Consider the following 14,390-nt stretch of genomic DNA (forward strand, 5'->3'; position numbering starts at 1 on the left):
GTTTTACAGCTTCTTCCCCCCAGCTGTGACTTCCCAACTGCTCCAAGGAAAGAATGCAAGGCAGGAATGTCTCAAGCAGAATAGAATGTGCATGTTTTCATTGACTTTAATCCGAAGGCACTAAAGTATGCGTGCGTGCGTGTGTGTGTGTGTGTGTGTGTGTGTGTGTGATATTATTGAAAGCTGGTGGCAACAGTGTAGCAGCAGTTGAGCCAAGAAAATGAAAAAAAAAGTTTTGAGAAATATCCACTTCATTGCCAAATTTGTCCACGGACTTTTACACACACACACACAAAGGTGTATTTAAATAGTTAAGAGAAGGCCCCAAATATATAGTTTAATTAACCCCTTACCATTGTTTCATGAGAGAAGCTATAGAGAGTCCCCTAAAGACAGGAGGTGGCAAACATTTTATCTTCTTTATAGAGGAGACCAGAAGGGGGGAGTGACTTGTCCATTGAAAGGACAAGTTGAAAGCAGAGCCAGATTTAGGTTTAAGTGCCCATGATGACTCCCCGTTTTCAAAAACCTAAGTAAGTGTTCATTGCTTCAGGATCCTGGTCCCAGATCTAGCCCAGGGTGCTGCCTTAACCATGTGTTCAGATAACATCTGTTGACTCGTTTTACACACCACTTCTAAAACAGTCCAAGTTAAAATATTACTCTTTCTACTTAATCTCTCCTCAATTCAGCCCTCAGTAATTTTTGTCAGAACTACTCATACTTATTGTTTAGAGCTGTGCCGTTCATTAGGAAAAGCCACTAGCAACAAGTGGCTACTGAGTTCTTGAAATGTGGGTAGTCCCACTGAGAAATGCTATAAGTATAAAATACATGCCAGATCTTAAAGTATGGAAAAAATGTTGTAATTATCTTATTAATAATGTTGATTACACACCTCATAAGTTATTCAACTGTCTAACCATACCATTATGCTGTATACCTGAAAATAATGTAATATTAAATACCAACTGTAACTGCAAAATTTTTTTAATTAAAAAAATATTGATTACATACCGTAATATCTTGGGTATATTAGTTTAAGTAAAACAAATTATTAAAATAATTTTATCTGTTTCTTTTAATTTTTTAAAATTTGGCTACTAAAAATCATCTATGAAATGATATTATACTTCGATTGGACAGCACTGCTCTAGAGACTTGTCACTTAACCATACGTTGCATGTAGCTATACATTGTCTTGAGTTAGCTCTTATTAGATTGTGTTGTTCCGTTATTTAAAATTCCACATATTTATGTCCCATTTCCTCATCTAAACTGTCAGTAGCTTAGGGACATGCACTGTGTCTCATTCTTCTTGAGTCCCCAGCATCCAGCATGATATTTAGTATTTTGTTGCTTGATTGTCCCCTGTATTGCTTCCTTGCTTACAAATAGGTTTTATCCAGTTTTGCCTCAGACAATGATAAGAAAATGCAAGTTAATTTGTATTTGGAGTGTTGCCTTTTTCAAAGGGATTGACTTTACGTAGTCCTTAATTTGTTCCAGAAAGGTTAACATTTCTCTAAACTAGACTATTAAAACCCAGGAGACCTGCAGTGGGCACCTGAATTTCCTGGCATGCATGCCTAGCAGAGAGCGACAGTATTAATTGATGATTACAGGTTGTAAAGGGCCCCTCATTAGAACCCCAAAATCTTGGGGAAGCTCAGAGATTTCCTCCCACTGTCCAGGGCCCATCTGGGTTTGAGTGTAGGTAAATAAGGCACATTTTGGCCCCAGTGGCTCCTGACTGAAAGGGGGGCCACCACCAGCCATGGTTGCCAGGTAACAACTAGGCACTCCTACCAAATAGCTGTGATTCCCAAAGACCTTAGAAAATACTAGGGATGCTCCCTGGGTGGGCTTTACCCCTTAAACATCCTACAATTTTGTAACAGACCTTGTGGCTGAACCACATGCTCATAATTTCTGGGCTGACTACATTATGCCTAAAATACAGTCATTTCTGCTGGTTCCCTGGGAGAGTCTGACCTTTTGCTGGGTTTTGTGATCACGGATATCTGTTTCTGGTTCTGTTTTTGGTTCAGTTGCTCAGGAATGTGTAAGAATGTACTCCCGGAATCCTCTCCTCTTCAGGGGAGACTTAGCAGTAATCTGTGCTGTGGAATGATCCCACTCTACTGACCACATTATTGCCATAAATTCTAGAAAACCATCGCCCTTTGGCAACAATGCTTGGAATGAATGATTCTCTCATTAGAGAAGCTGTTGGGAGGATTTGTAATGTCCAAGATTTTGAAGCAAAAGAGGTCCAGGTTCCGCACCTTTGCAACAACAGAACCACGTGAATATCCTCATGCGGCAGTTGAATCAAGGGAGGTTTAAGTCTATAAGAGGCAGTCCATGCCCAGAGTAGTCCTTTCTTTGGGTTTCTCACCTTTCCTAGCTGTACCCTAGGAAATTCAAGGCCTAAAATCTATAGTTGGGTTTCTAAGGGATCACAGACCCCAGATTAGAATTCCTACTCAATAAAATAAAAATAATTATTTCTCCTTAGGTAGCTTAATGATTAAGGTGACCACGTATTACAATTCGTGCCTGTTGTCCAAGTATATCTATTTAAAAGATCCCTTTTTACTCTCAAAAAAGTCTCAGTTTGGCTGTTAAAATATAAATTTGCCCTACTAAGCTGAGACATTCTCCTGCTCGAGCTCACATACCCCTACTTGTCCCGGAGCACCCATCCAGCATCCCCCCACCATAGAGGAGCTGAGTCCTCCAAGAGGGGACTCCTCCTTAATTCCTTCCTTTGGAAGCTATCTGAAGGGAGCCTTTTATTTGCATTTGGAATTGCCCTTGGTGTGTATCTGGGCAGGGGGTTGTGGGTGCAGTAAGGATGAAGGGGAATTGGGTGGGGAGGGTCCTCAAGAGTCTGGGAGAGGGCAGGCTGGAGGCACAAACCCTACCTGGGTTGCCCAAGAGTGATGAACACCACCTTCCTCTGATGTTTCTTTGGAAGACGGTATCCCTCGGACTCCTGGTTTTCTCCAGGCTAGCAGTTGCCATGGCAACACAGCGCCTGAGAACTTCTAATTACATCTGTCTGCTTCTCCTAGAACCATACCGAGATGCACATATGGAGACTTCATTTAGTAGGAGTTTCTTGCTGTGTTTTTAACCCCTCTGCATTCCTTGGGCTGGAGAATAATTGCCAAGATGCTAGAAACTTGACAGCTGCTTTGCAGCCACACTGTCCCCAAAGATTCCCAGGGCTTTGTCTGTGTTTTTAAAGTGGAGACTCATGCTGCTCTGCTGTGCTGGGTCTCTGAGCCTCTCTGCTCCATTCTGTTCCAGTCAACACTGACCTCTCTGCTATCTCCCCGACCTTGGCGCCCTTCGTGTGTCAAATTGTCTTAGCTCTTGGTCGGACATCACAGTTCCTTTTAAGGTGCCCAGCCCCAGGGGACATAAACCCCTTGGGCACAGCTAAAGCCTTGCCTTTCCCTAGCAACTCACATTGCGGTGTTTTCCAGCCCACTGCAAGGATGAGCCAGAGGGGGAGTGGTTGAAGACTGGAACACCCTGGGGGTAGGAGAGGGGGTAGGACAAGGCAAGAAGCTTTCTGGTCTAGGGAGACTGACCAAGGAGCCTCCCTTCTACCTCATGAGACAGTGTAGGGGTGGGGTTCCTGGGAAGAGTTAACACAAACCAGCTGCCTGAATAATAAGCCCATTTTCACAATTTCTCTTGGCCTCTCACTTGCTTCCCTTCATTTCTACTTTTCTCTTGTATAAGACACCCCCCTACAATCTAAAGTCCCTCCCAATTTTGCCTTCCTCCAGGGCGCCTCGTGTTCCTACATTACCTCATCTTCTAGCCTGTTTTCCCCAAATTCTCTTTCCCTCAGCGTGTCAGCTAGGTTATACATTGATGGCAGACAAAAGTCCCCATCGTTCTCCTGTCCGTTTCCACACACACACACACACACACACACACACACACACACACAGTGCAAAGTCTGTGGGTCTAAGACAGTATCTAATTAGTGAAATTCTTGGCTGAGTACTCATGGCCTAGTGAAGAAACAGAGGTTACTTCTCCAAAAGACTGGTCCTGGGAAGGGTCATCCCCAGAAAAGGAGCTGGCACAGGGACTGTCCTTCTGCCCCTCTTCAAGACCTCTGGGAAGTGTGGTTCAGTAGCACTTTCACGCTCAATTCAACAAAGGTTGATTGAGTGGCACAGGTACTATGCTAGGACCTATTAAGAACTTCAAAGCATAATCATAGTGCTCTAGGAACTGATAGTTCAGCTGGGGAAGCAGAATCAGCACAATCAATTAAAATTTTAAAAAATGAATTTAGACAAAGAGGAATTAAAGTTCAGAAAAGGCAGGAGGAATGCATATCAACCAAAAGGAAAAGGTCACCAAGGCTGGAGTGCTGTAACTTGAGCTAAGCCTTGAAGGACAGGAAGAATTTGTGCACTCCAGACGATAAATCAGACTTTCCAGAAGGTGACATTTTTTTTTTAGCAGTTCTTGTGGGACATTCACTGCCCATCTGAAGGTTAAAGAAGCATCTAACAATACCTAAGGGTGCTGATGTTTTCAAAGGGTAATTAGTTCTCATTTTAAAATGCAGAACTCAGGAGCCTTACACACTTTATTTTAGTCTGTTTGTGACTTAAATCTGCTGTGTCTACCCACTGTATCCACAGGCACAGCTGAAGCTCCCTGTAGCCAGGGGACATAAGTGAGGGTTACTGAAGGTAAAGAGGCCAAGGGTCTTAAAGCCAAGGAAACAATGAAGTCACCCAGGAGAGAGGAATAAGACTCTGAGCCACATGCCAAAGACCTTGTTAAATGTGGCTAAGTAGGTGCCAGTAAGTGACAGTGCCAGGCATCTGAATCAGAGCCTGGTCCTATGAACCACCTTGAAGAAGGGTGGCTTAGCCTTCATCAGTATTAGGGTGAGGCATATGCAAATTGAGATAGTGGAAAGGAGCCACAAAGGTTGTGGAGGAGGGCTACTTCCCAATTCAGAGAAGGTCCCCAAGTTTTCTGCCACAGGGATTTCCTTCCCTAGTAGATATGTGATCTCAGGAACACCCAGAGGTTACTTAAATTTAGTAGACCCTGGGGCAAAAGAAGTGGCGAGAACTCTAGCTGTTAGGCTCTATCCACATCTCATCTGCCTTTCACCAAAGCCGGGAGGAAACCCTACATTCCGCTCAGAAGCCTGTGAATGTGAATCCTGTTTAGTTCTGGGCTAGGGAGGCTTGGAGAAGTGGAGGGCTGGCTTGTTGGAGGTGCCAGGAATGTGCAGGAAAGTTGGTCCAGATGTGGCAGGCCCTACAGGGGACACTCCCACAGCTGCCCTAGAGCTGTCTCCCCTCTTTAGCTGAGGGTATTGGGATTTAGGTGTGAGGTTTGGGGCTTTTTTTTTTTTTTTTTTAACTTTTAATCAACCATTCTCCTTGGACTACATGTGGAAATAATTAGACCATAGGCGCTGAGTAAATGTGAGCCCTGGCAGTCCCAGACATACTTCAGTGACAGGTTCTTGGCAGGAATGAAGAATTGTGAATCTCATGTGAATTTCCTTTAACCATTCTCTCCCTTTTTCTTTCCTTTTTCTCTTGTAAGGCAAACACAAATAGAGTAAAAATGTCATTAATGGCATTCTAGGGGAGTAGAAGTTTCCAACCAGTTAACTGGTCAGTGAAATCGGCCACTCAATTGGGGCCCTGTTATTGCTCCCCTGATTTCCTCTGCCACGATCCAGAAGGGAATGAAAAGGCATTGCTTATGAAAATTCTTTGACTATGAAAGCGAGTTTTAATTCCCCTACCAAATTCCAGCAGAAATCCTGAAATACCCTTAAGAGGTTGTACATGTAACTATCTCTTTAGTTTGAGCGTTTGGATTAGCTTCCCTGGGAGAATAAAGTTTGCTATTTGGAACATCTGAAATGGTAAATTCTTGTGCTTTATATTTAAGAGGATCCTAGCATTTTAAGGGATTCTGCATCATCCCCAACTCTTTTTTTTTTTTTTGTAGATTGGGAAACTGAGGCCCAGAGAGGTCAAGCACCTTGCCCTAAGTCACAGAGCATGTTAGAGACACAGATATGTCCAGAGTCTGTCTTCAGGCTCTTCCATCAGTTCTCCTTACAGGTCCTCAACTGCCTCTACCTGTTCTGCCTTCTGGGTAACTGGTTTAGGTTTTAGTAGAGGTTTAAAGGATCTTTTTTTCGGGGCGGGGGGTGGGGCTGTCTCATCCAACGTTTGTCAAATTATTTTTTATACAGTGGCATTCATCATCCATTTCTTGGAGCACTCTAGACTTCCTGGTTTTGCTCCCAGTTTTCTGAATGTGCCTACTCTGCTTTCTTGGCCGCTTTGCCCTCAGAGCCCTCACGTGGTTGTGCAGACTGTTCACTGCATGAGTAGTAGGTCAGGGGAGCTAAATTCCAACCTGCACCCTGCTTGCCAAGCCCTGTAACCTGGCTGGGTGTTGCATCTGCCCAGAGAGGAAGGCACCTTTTCTGATTTTCACAAAGACCCCATGTTGAGCTGATGGCAGCCTGTTCTCCTTCCTGCTCCTCTCTGTCCGTGTCCTGTCCCTTCCTCTCCTTAGCTGCTCTCAGCCCTCCATTCCCACTCTTCCCTCCTGAGCTCATTTGTTCCCTTGGCTGCGTGCAGCTTATAGATGTCCAGATGTGCGTCTCTAGTCCTTTATTCTCAACTGTCAGTGGGATGTTTTACATCTCCTTAGACTCATGTGCATAGCTGACTCATCATCACCTTCCCCTCCCCCACTCGGTGCTCCCCAGGGATCCATCTCTGACAGACACACCAGCAACCTTCCAGACCCTCAGAGCCAAAGATCTTGGCAGCTCCCCAGAGTCTCCCTTCCTCTCCTCTCTTCGGTATTTGGCCACATCTCCTTGTTCTTTAGAAATTTCTCTCGGATTCCTTGTTTTCTCTGTATCCCTGACACCACCTTACATGAGACTCTCATCACCCCAGGCTCTTTCTAGCTGGTTTCCTTGTGCCTCCTATTCCTCCTCAACCATCTCTTCCCCTGTACCACTGCCAAACTATTCTTAAAAACCTCCTGCTCAAAAATCTCTAGGGTTTCCATCCAGATTCTACCATCTTTCAGGGCTCAGCTCAAGCCCCATTTCATCCGTGAAGCCGCATCTGGAGTCATCTCTGTTTCCTTCGGAACAGATTGGTCTGTGTGAGTTAGTTTCATTGCCCTGACTAAGTTAGAAACTTCTGTGAAGGCAGAGGCCACTCCTTTCGAGGTTATGCCATGGGGCGTGCACCATGATGGTCAGAGACTGTTATCATTCCTCTTTTGTTGTTATAGGCACTCATCAAATATGCTTTCTGATGGCTTTAAGTTACTCGCCTTGGCCTTTACTGAAGAAGACTGGAGGCCTATTCATATCCCCTACTTTGTCCTCTATACTGGACAAGTCTTAGGCAGACAGGTTGGAGAATGGAAAAGGAATACCACACTGAAACCTAACAGGCTAATTCAGGGCAGAAAGTGGTCTGGCTTAAAAGGTTCCACCCAGGTGTTCCAAAGAAACTAAAGGGTGAAATTGTGAAACCAAGGGACTTGCCAAAAGCACTCTTTAGGAAGATAGGATGTCGGACACTCCCAGGGATAACTCTGAGGACTATAGACAGATATTGGGGAGCCCGACAGACCCTGTCAGTAGTCATGGTGGAGTTACCGGATATGCCTGAGTTGAGGAGACAGCATAAGACTCCTTGGGGAGACACCCCAGCTCACCACTGTGGACAGTGAAGGTATGTATGCATAAACACCCTCCTTGGGTGCTGGAGTCAGAGCCACCTTGACTCCTATCTCAGTCACAGCACAACTCAGAGTCATGGTCTCCTCAATGCCAACAGGGATGAACCTCCAATTTCATAGACCCTCGTAGGGTTCTTCTCAGTCCCGTTTGAAAGTGCCTGGCATATTTCTAACTCTGTAAGTGCTTCCTGAATGATGCTGTATACTTATGTTAGCACTAGACAAGACCATTACAGAAAATGGAACTTGTTATTATGGAAAAACCAAGCATCTACTTTGTTGTGCTGTATCTGGGCCTCCTCGAGAAAAACCTAAAATATGGAGGGGGAGGCATTCCAAAGAAAGGGCTTCCCTGTGAAGATGGCAGTTTAGGTCCTTCAGTCTGACAAGGCAGACACTTACAGAATGTGACAGAATCTGTAAAATGATAAAGACAATGGTTAAGGCAAGCAGCCTTGTCCTATTGGAAATTTGAGAGTAGTAATTTCCAGGTATACAATACATTATCGCATGAGAAAAAAATGCCAGGAGCATGTTAACCCATAAGCTGTGTGATAGAGGCTGAACATAGAAATCTATAGAAAGGAGAACTGGATAGTTCCTTATTTTGATGTCATAAAACCCAGCCACACTTTTCCCAAACATCCTGAATGCCACTATCACTGGCAACTGACGTTAACACTAATCTGAATGGACCCCAAATGACATTTAATGTAAAAAATGTTTATTGAGCATTTTCTTAGGCGGGACAATGTGGTGGGTCTGTGGGAAGCCAAAATATGCAAACACTTAATCTACTTGAGAAAAACTATATGTGCATAAAACATTGAATAGGGATCTAATAGAGTAAGCGCAAAAGCAGTCTTGTTTATAAAGAAAATAATAGGGTAGATGGAGAGTCAGATTTACTGTGAAGCTTCGGTTTTAGGCCTTTTACTTACAGGGTCCCTTCCAAGGCCCCGTGCCCAATTCTGCAGTCATAGTTGCCTGTATCTTTCTTTTATTAAGGAGGGCACCTCAATTTGTTTACGCTTCAGGCCCCTGTTTACGCTTCAAAACCTGGATCTGACCCTAGTGCATTAACTTCGAGATGAGGGATTCATTGTGAGCACATGCAGGGAGGGACACTGTCCCTGCAAATGCAGCACCTGCCTCCAAGCACAGAGGACTTCTGCTAGACGTCACCATATTCCTCCGCAGTCCCTAGAATATGTAGGATGCACCAACCCATTCTTTTCAGAGAAATATAATCGGAGAATTTGAGCAAGGTCACAGGATGCTCCAGCTAGATTTCAAGGTCCTGGAGTGGTTTTGCTTTCTCTTTGGCTTTCTCGGGCCTGTGCCGCTTGGTTCCATTTTAGAGTGGCCTCTTGGGAGCAGCCAGCATCCCACCCTACACCCACTAGAGTCTCCTGTTCTACCCAATTCTGTTCATTCCTTTGGTCCCAACTCCGTGGTGCTGTGTGTATCTGAGGGGCCCTGGTGTTCCCGTGAAGTTTCCATGACTAATACTGGTAAAGCAAGGAGAGCCTTTCTCACAGCAACAAAGCCACTCTGTCACGGAATAGTGGCAGAGGGAGCCAAAATTCCACCTTGGCATATGTAAGGGTTGCCGCCCTCCCCCTACCCTCCTCGAAAAAGGAAAAAAGTTGAGAAGGAAAAAGGACAGAGGGCACAGTTCACTGTAGTGCCTGACGGTGTATTAAGATGCAGTTTTGTGGCTTTGCTTACAGGCTTTCTCCTCTGCCAAAGAACATTGTTCTTCCAGAAATTGTTTTACTTCAGAAGACTTTTAAAACATTCAAAGCGTGTTTTATGTTCGGAAATAATGCTAGTTGGCCCAGAGACACACTGTCACCTTTAGGGGTGGTTACGAAAATAACTTGCTTTTCCCTTTTGCTTGCAAAGGATCTTTTTCAGTTGCAGAAATAATTGCTGATTTTTTTAAATCTTGGATCCCAGACAACACTTTTCTAGCTTTGATTCGTAAAGAGGCAAAGTGGATTAGAGGAAAGAGGGCTGGAATTAAAGTCCGGAGACCTCAAGCCAGGCCCCGTGAGGTCCTGTACCAGTCACATGTAACCATGAGTCTCAGTTTCTTCCTGGTAGAATGTTCGTCTGGAAGGGCCTTGGAGATAACCCCTGCCTGCCTATCCTAAAAGACTTTGAGAGTCAAAAATAATAGTAACAATTAAAAACTAATCTAAACTGCAGTACAAGTACAGAGTATCATTATTACCGTGCAGTGGCTGGCAGCTCAGAGAGGAATTACTTCCCTGGTAAAAGTTCCTGGTCGGTCTTTTGCCAAAGGGAGTTTGCACTGTGAAATTTCACCATTAGACCAAACCCCCAATGCATGGCTTGTAACACAATGAAAACAACATAGAAGCAAGTCAAGGAGATAAGGCAGAAGGATAAAGCTAGAAACCTGATGCTTCTCCATCGGAAACAAGTTTTTTGTTGATTTCTATCAATATTTCAGGGTATCTACACTTCCAGAGTATGCCTCCTCTCCCCAATCAATCACACTGTCACAGGAACGATCAGACTGACATGTTCGTTTACCTGTGACCTCATACTCCTAGAGAATATTCATGTGCCAGTGTGGTTATCTGTATGTAGATGAAATTCTCATAGAGCCTTGGGACCTGATTCCTAAAATTGTTAAGGTGGTAAAGCAAACAATTCTGTTTCGTTTGCAAGAACTGCATTGTGCTCTGTGACCTCTCCCTGTGCGCACCCTTGTAGCCGTACCCTCTCCGCACAGCTCACTCCCTTGACTGTTCCCAGTAAGGGAGTATCCAAGCTCTGGGGTCAGGCTGACCTGTGTTCCAGTCCTTACTCACTAGTTATGTGACCTCTGCACATTGCAGAGCTTTTCTGAATCTTAAATCCCTCTCCATCTGTTACATGGGACTAAAAATATGGAAACCCGCACAGACATTGTGAAGACAGAGCTATCTGCGAAGAACCTCACTCAGCTGCAGTTGCTCTCATTAATATTAGCAGCAGGCTTTAGACCACTGTCACCCCCAACAAGATCTCTGCCTTACACCTGGCAGGTTTCCCTGCCTCCAGCCTCTCTCCATCTCGGCTACTCTACACTTTGAGTCAGAATTTCTAAGTCGGAAGGCACTGGACACAGCACTCCAAAGCACTACATTCATCATGTCATCTGCCCCATCCCAGACTTCCCAAGGCCCTCGCTGCCCCCTCAGATCAGCTGCAAGACCTGCTCTGCTTCATCTCTCTCTTCCTCACCACGCCTCTCCCTGCTGGGCAGCCATCGCCACATCTGATGAGCACTTTCTTGCTGTGTGCATCCCCGTAAGATGATCTCCCCCACTCAGCATCAGTCACTCAGCAGATGGACAAGACCACCTCCCAGTCTAATGAACTTTCCAGGAGCTTTGCAGATGCTTCCGACATTCCTGCTAGAGAAGACGGTTTGGGGAAGGGCTTTCAGTGGCACAAAGAAGCCTCCTCTTGGGAGAGATGCATATTCATTGTTCATTTCTGCCTTAAGCATGCCTGTGAATGGGAAGAATTTGGGAGGACTTGAGAGGTTCAGGTAAGACATTCTTTCCCAAGTGGTCAAACTCCCAGTTCTTGGTACCTGCTGCCTGTGCCTACTGGGCACCTGCTCCAGTTCCCCACTTCACGTGCCACATCTTTCAGAAAGGATGGAGCCAGAAGGAGCTGGAGGAGCCGGGGCTGCACTTCTGCACTGCGGCTCTGGGTTCTGCGAGACAAAGAGAGAGATTGCCACCTATTGACAGATGTGCCGCCTGCAGAGAAGAATGCTAGCATTTCTCTGTGGTCTTCAAACAGGACGACAGGGGTTGTTAGTTCCTTCATTTTTTTTTTTTTTTTTTTTTTCCATTCAGTCAGTCTTCCTGCTCTCAGTATTGTCATTCCAATGTAAGGAAGGATGGGCGGGGAAGTGACAGTCCAAGGTGGTCAGAGCATCTCAGTGGGAAAATTGTCTGAAAATCATTTGCCCACAGTAGTGATGGCCACTTTCACTTGTGTGACAGGCACTCCACCACCTGTGGTACGTCTTATTTAATCCTCACACGGCCCTTGCGGGAATTGGCGTTCCCACTGTACACGTGAGGAAACTGAGGCTTAAAGACAGTGAGTGCCTTGCCCACCGCTAGAGCAGCTAAAAAGCAGAGCTGGGGTGTGGGAATTCAAATCTAACTCCGATGCAGTCTTAAGGACTGTCTCTCCATGTTTACTAATTATGCAGATCACATCCCCATTAAGTCTTCTGAATATGGAAAAAAAACATATATATATATATATATATATATATATGAACTTAATCCTAGCTCTATCACTTTCTAGTTATTTAACCTATAAGGCTCAGTTCCCTCATCTGTGGAATGGGGGTAATTATGATGTCTAACTTATGGCATTGTTGTCGAGTTTAAATAAGTAATGCATAATAAAAATCTCTTAGCAGAGTACCAGGTATTTATAAATGAGAGCTTGATCATTTACTGTCTGAGGATCTGGGTTGGAATCCTTGCTCCTTTATCTTTAGCTTTGGGACCTTGGGGAAGTTACTTGACCTTTCTGATCTTTAGTTTTCTCGTCCATAAAATGAGGTTGGTAACATACATGTTCTTGCTGTCCACACAGAAAGATGAAATTATATGTATGAAGACACTTTGTAAATTTTAATTGTACTATTCAAATATTAGTTTTTATGTTTTAAAGAGTATCTGTTTCTTCAAGTGGATTTTTGATAACTATTTCTTGGGTTGAATTCAACCTATAACTAAAAGCTTTTACTTTTAATACTCACTAAAAATAACACAAGATAAAAAGAGGTTCTATAAATGCCACAGGCTATTCTGCAGGAAACGATATAAGCACTAACATTAATAATGCTTTTTATAGACAGCTCGCTTTACAGTTTATGATATACTTCTAAGTATATTATTTCATTTAATCTTCACAAGGCACGGCTGGTATATACACCTTTTTTACAGATGAGGGAACGGAGGCTAAAGAATTAAAGTGACTGGTTATGGACATATAGCTAATAAATGCTAAAGATTGTGGCTGTCTGCCTGTGGAGCTGTGTGCCGGTGTGTCTTTGAGTGCAGGCCTCTGTCTGAGTATGCTCTTTTACACGTTTGTGGTCTGGAACTCACATGACACACCACAGAGGGTTATATACGTGTATCCCTCAGCATGTTGTTTCATGAAAGGGAAAGGAGAAGGTAGTTTTATCTAAAAATTTTTTACACTGGTCAGTGATAGCCTTTTCCTTTTCCTTTTAAAACTGCTTTCCTTTCCCAGGCACAGTTTCCAAGAGGACTCTGCCTGAAGAATATGCTCTATTTTATCTCCATTCCTGGTTTAGGAAACAGCTCTCCAGTCCGCCTAGCCTTCTGGGAATTACTTCCTTTTTTCTTCCCTGCCTGCCAGCTTGATTGCATTTGGCTTAGCAACATCCAAAAAAGAAAGGGTTTAGCAACAGCATGTGAACCAATGAAATGTGAACATGGAAAGGGTTTCTAGACCAATGGGAGCCTTGCATGACAGGCAAGCTGGCTCTGGAGAGAAAATAACCTGGAGTTTGCAAAGCAGCCTCTAGGTGGCAGCAGACCAGCTGTATTTAACACAGCCCCTCGCCTCTGAATATCTACTTTGGTTTTTTTTGTTTTTTTTTTTTTTTTTGCTGTCTTTGATCTAATCTGTCTTTGATCTAAAACATTTACTGACTATGAGAATGTACTGTTAAAAGCTTTGTGTTCTCTGCATGACATGGTAGACATGGCCGGAAGGGCAGAATCTTAGGTTCCATTCCCACTTTACTGCAGCCAAACTCATGACCACGGCACAATTCCTGCCATCTTTGCTGATTTTGTCACAGCCGATGCTACCCCAGTGGGCTGGGGCACAGAGGCTGGTGGCGATGGCCTGTTCAGCCAGTCAGGTAGAGTGGCTGAAGGAATCAAATTCTCCATTCAACCACCACCACTGTTGTCTCAAGGAGCAAATGAGGTGGGGCTGGCTTTTGGCCACCAATTAATATGATGGAAAGAATGTGTCGCCAAGCTACAATCACCCACATTTTCAGTGGCATACATTAGGGCCATTCCTGGCCTTGTCAGTTCTGGTGCCCATGTCTGACCATAAGTGGTTTGAGAATGGTTCTGCTGCTTGTCAGGTGGTTTGGCCCTCTTAGTCTTGAAGCCAGAGGCAGATGTGGACAGCAGCTGAATGAGACCATGTTGAATAATAGCAGATCCAGATGTTGATGGTTTAGCTATCCTTCTTTTGCCTTTTGAGATGATATTGCCTTGAACACTACTCAGTAAGATTTTGGTCCTTCAGATTATCCATATTGCTCTCAAATGTTTCCATTTCTGTCTGGCTTACTCTTATTATCCTTTAGGAATCAGTTAAGGCATCTTCAGAGTCTCATTTGATTCTCGCCCTCCTCCCCTCCAGCTCCCTGGTGCTCCCATTGTTGCGCTTCCATAGTGCTTCCTACAGGTCTCTTTGTGTTTCTTCAGAGGGTCATGGAGCTTCTTGAGGACAGGCACTCTGCCTTTGTATCTCCACCCCTTAGC

General features: G+C 44.4%; 1 protein-coding gene across 1 annotated transcript in view; it reads left to right on the forward strand.

Annotated features, from left to right (window-relative positions):
- The window catches only part of FSTL1 (follistatin like 1), a 51,512-nt gene that overhangs the window by 17,909 nt on the left and 19,213 nt on the right, over positions 1-14,390 (forward strand). The gene's annotated exons all lie outside the window — the stretch shown is intronic.

The sequence above is a fragment of the Rousettus aegyptiacus genome, unplaced genomic scaffold (assembly GCF_014176215.1).
Source record: "Rousettus aegyptiacus isolate mRouAeg1 unplaced genomic scaffold, mRouAeg1.p scaffold_m13_p_4, whole genome shotgun sequence".
Lineage (NCBI taxonomy): Eukaryota > Metazoa > Chordata > Mammalia > Chiroptera > Pteropodidae > Rousettus > Rousettus aegyptiacus.